We start from the raw sequence: 4,788 nt of genomic DNA, 5'->3' as shown, positions 1-4,788 counted from the left end.
GGTTGGGCCCAAACTTTGTTTAAGGGCCCACCATATTGCCTATGTATTGGGCTTAGTGTATGACCCACCGGGCCATGGATTGCTTGGGCCTTGGACCTTACTTTATATGCGTATAGTTAGTGGGCTACCTTATGGGACCCAATTGAGGTTGAATGTCCTCCTTGGTGGCCCTAAGGTAGGCCCATAGGGCCCTTATGGTGGTGAAGGCCCACCTTGGACCTTGTTGAGACCGTTTTCTCCTTCAGGCTTTATGACTCTCTTAGCTTGTGGGCCACCCCAAAGTATTAGGCCTCCACTAGAGGACTTCTCCTTTCCTTAAAGTTCCTGTCTATGTATCTAGACCTTGTTCCTCCTTGGGAAGGAGGAATATATTTTACAAGAAGCACACTTGCATCATTATGACCCATATGCATCATTTGTGTGAATTGATTGTATTGTGTGATGGTCATAGAGGGATGAAGTTTCTCCCCTTATGCACATTTAGTAACAGAAGCTTGTGTATGATCTGTATGTATGACTCATGCATTGACACACATTTCATGATGATACTGCCCTTGCTTCACCAGGGCCTTGCCTCCACAGGGATGTTCGTGAATGGCCGTACATGTGGAGACTAGAAATATTACTTGAGCATACCGGGTGCATATGATGCCCACGGGTAAAATTTTTAAAACTTCCATAGTACCAAGGATCTGCCCCAATGCCATGACCGAATGAAAACTTGAGTGACGAGGGCCTTATATCGTTAGGCCGCGACTCCCACTGTCGTGTAATCGGTTGGGTAGGGGTGTGGCCTTACTCGCTTGATGTAAGGAGGCATTGCTAGGCTGAGTCTGACCAGCTCGTAAATGGGTCCACTACCGTCAGGCCTTACTGGTGATTGGTTGTCCATAGGCAGGTAATGAGGTCTCTTACGCTTGTTTGACTGTGTGGGATCTGTAGAGTGGCAGTCATTCTGCAGTGTAATGGACCCCTGTGATTTCCTTATAATTGAAAACGTACTTGATATGTGGATTGGTTATGAGCACTTGCATTATTTTGCATCGCATACACATCGACTGTATAAACCCCTTCATGCATTACCTTGGTAAGCCGCCCAGTACTCATTGCATCTTATTCATGATAAGCCTTGGTAAGGCTAGTGATATTGACATGGAGCATGTTTCCCTTCCTGTACCTCCTACTATTCTTCCGTGCACCATTGTCACACACTGTCACCACCCTCTAAGCTTCTATAAGCTTATGCATGATTGATGCGTGTAGGAGATCCTAGGCGGGCGTCGTAGCGACAGAGTGTGAAGTAGAGTTGAGTTTGAGGACCCTAGTATTGCAGACTTTCCTTTCCTTCTTCTGTTATCTTATGTATGTCCTTTTGGACCTTATGAAAGCTTGTAAAAGTTCAAATTCTTAGTAGATTTTGTGATGTGTGCCTTGTTATTCTCAGATATACTTGTTGTGATCTTGGGTATGATTGTATTGGAAATAATTATATTATTATGGAAATCCTCCTTGTAGGATCCCAGGATCGGAACCTGCCTTAGGAGCCGAGAATGGGGTACTACGGAGGCTGTTGCGGCCAGAACCGGCCATCAGGTTCCTTGTGAATCTGGTTACCGAGTCTGGGGCATGACAGGAGTTGGTATCAGAGCATAGCAAGTAATTCTAAAATAACTCGGGATAACATCACATGTCTACTTAGAGCATATGACAAGTAGTGTCCCGAGACCCTTCGTTTCACTCCGTATTAAGCTTGTAAATGTCCTGATTCCTTGCGTTGTCATTATTTTATAGACGATACCACATAGACGTAGCACCCGTGGTCGTGGCGCCCATGGTTCTGGTGCCCGTGGATGAGGCGCCTGAGATACCCGTTCTACTCGGGCGCATCCTGCTCCCATTTTTTAGGATCTAATTCTCGAGGCCTCGATTTAGCCTCCTGTTGAACCCGAAGCGCTCGTTGCCTCAGTTGTTCCAATTCCCCCATCGATTCCCCCTTCTCAGCCTGTTGTTCCGGTTACAAAGGCTCCTGCTCCGTCGGCCGCACCCGTACCTCCGTCCGAGGTGAGTGTCGCTGCTGCTTTTTCGACAGTGCCTATAGGAGCTAAGCATTTTCAATAGCTGATGTAGCTTGTTGCCACCATGTTACAGACCCGTCAGGCAATCTGACTTGCCACGTGCGAGCACGATATCTCGAGAGTTTTAGCAGCATAATCTCCTGAGGTTTAGTGGTGACCCTGACCCTTCTGCCGGTGAGGCATGACGCACTGAGATTGCGAGGATATTTGACACTATGCAGTGTCCTGTGGATCAAAGAGTTTCCCTCGCGACCTATCTTCTGCAGGGTGAGGCCCATCATTGGTGGTCATCCATATCCAGGATGATCGGGCTTCAGTTCGTTTGGACCTGGGAGGAATTTGTGGTCCGTTTTGACCAGAAATTCTTTCCCGAGCATGTTCAGATTCAGAGGGCGATAAAGTTTGAGACCCTAGTTCAAGGTGATTTGTCGATATCCCAGTATGAGACCCATTTCTTGGCCTTATCTAGATTTGCTTCTCATCTCACCAGTGATGAGAAGAAGAGGGCTCGTTGTTTTGTGACTGGCTTGTGTCCTGCCCTTCGTAGCAGTGTGGTGAGACATTGTTAGGAGACGTTTGATCAAGTTGTTCATCGGGCATTGGTCTATCGAGAGGACTGGGCTATGACCCAGAGATCGAGAGAGCAGAGTTCCGATGGAAACCGAAAGATGAGAGTACCAGCCGGCAGTTCTATGCAGCGCCGTCAGCAGAGACAGAGGGGCAGATCAGAGTTTAGACAGCCTGCAGCTCAGACAGTAGCTTCATCATCATCAACACCACCATCCGCTTCATCTTTCGGCCCCTTTTCCGGTGTTTTCTTCGTTTATAGACAGGCCGGGCATCGGAGGCGTGATTGCCCTCTCCCTTACAGCAGTAGAAGCCACTACAGTTGCCTCCTCCTCGTCCTCCTCGAGCGGCGAGCGAAGCTTCCACCCACGCTCCTAGGGCTCCTTCTCAACAAAGAAAGATAGCTGCGAGACCTCCCTAGCAGAGACAAAGAAGACAGAGACAGCAGCAGCGGCATCGGTATAGGGGATATCCATATGTTCGATCCCTGGGTCAAGTGTGTATTGCAGCCCAACAGGCATAGCCTCAGACCCATCTTCGGTTTGCTTCCTTTACCGGCTCGGGCTGATTTTATCCCACGCGGCAGTGTCGAGCCAGACCTGTAACGCCCTGAAATCCGGGGGTCGAGCATAACTCAGCTCCCGAGTTCCAAAACATCACTTATGCAACATATTTAATGATGGATGTATGTTGTCTGTATTAGTGCATAAAATATGGAATAGATTAAGCCAAAACACAGATATAATTCAGGGATAAGTAAATAAAGCAAGCGGAAGACTTATAGAAATATATGTGTACAAGTGTAAATCCCTAAAGTACATTCACCAACCAGGTCGTATGAAAGTGTTGCTTAACAAAATTACAAGTATCAAGTTACATCATTTAAATTCCCAAAAATAATCCCAGAGTCTCGCGCCTCAGAACAAGCTCGCTAGAACCCGTTTGAAAACTGCATATAAGAGAAAGCAGCATCATCATCATCCATCTCCCGCTCTGCCTCAGAAGTCGCATCCACATCTGCAACATCAGAACCTAAGACAGAGTCTGGTGGGTGTTTAACACCGCCCCAGAATGTGGGAGTGAGTGATCAACTCAGTGGAACAATAAGGCACTGGTTAACATGTTATCAGTTCAATCAAGCAGTAATGATAAAGCAGAAAATTAAATAAATCCTAAGTACTCTTGTTAATGCAAGGATGTATGCAAAATGATGCGTGCCCTCACGCGTACACCCTCAGCGTCTTCATCTTACGTTACGCATGACACCACCTCAAAGTGCGCCACATCTACAAAGCACATGCAAATGCGGTGCATGGATATGATTACCAAGTTGTTATTAGTCCTTTTCATACAGCAGGATTGGGAAGCTAAGATACCTTCCTCATATCACCATCCAAACAGTGATCCATTATAGGGTCGTCAATCCTAGACATCTCATATGATCATATGGTTTCAAGTCGTAGCAAAGGGCTCGTCACCAATCAATGCACGCCTTTCATACCTTCGTCACTACACTAAGGCTCGTCACCTCAATGCGGTATCCAGGCATGCTCGAGGTCATTACAAAGGGCTCACGAGTTTAGTTGCTCACTGGTCACTATGGGGAGGCTCGTCACCCCAGCGTAGGCCGACAGCTCGACCACGGTGTCCCATACCACCATGTCCGGCTCATGAGTCTTAGCGGATCAAGGTACCATGGTTAATAGGATTTCACTGGTAAGTTCGGTACCCTAGATTCAAGCAGTAGCGTCCATACATGGTGAACATAATCGGATAATCGGGTTACTTGACGAACTCGACTAGCATGAGCGCACGTTGAGTTGAGCGACATAGAGTGCACAAACACTCCGCGTGGCCAAACCACTGCCGACAACTCTAATACGACTCGGGTTCGTCTAATCACATCCTTTGTGGCGAAAGCGATCTCAGCCACAACCTTAAGGCAGATTACCGATTTTCTGGACTATTCATAGTCCCAAACACATTACACTATAACAGATAATGGTATTGAATGTAAAACAGTAAAGGAAGAACAACTTTAATCATGTGGTACTCAAGCATCTGAAGAATATCAGCTTAACATAAATGAAAGCATAAGTAATGCTTGAAATTAAATAACAAGGAATGTAACTAGCAGGAAGGAAAT

This window comes from Magnolia sinica, unplaced genomic scaffold, assembly GCF_029962835.1.
Source record: "Magnolia sinica isolate HGM2019 unplaced genomic scaffold, MsV1 ctg224, whole genome shotgun sequence".
Classification (NCBI taxonomy): Eukaryota; Viridiplantae; Streptophyta; class Magnoliopsida; order Magnoliales; family Magnoliaceae; genus Magnolia; species Magnolia sinica.
This window is presented reverse-complemented; position numbering follows the sequence as displayed.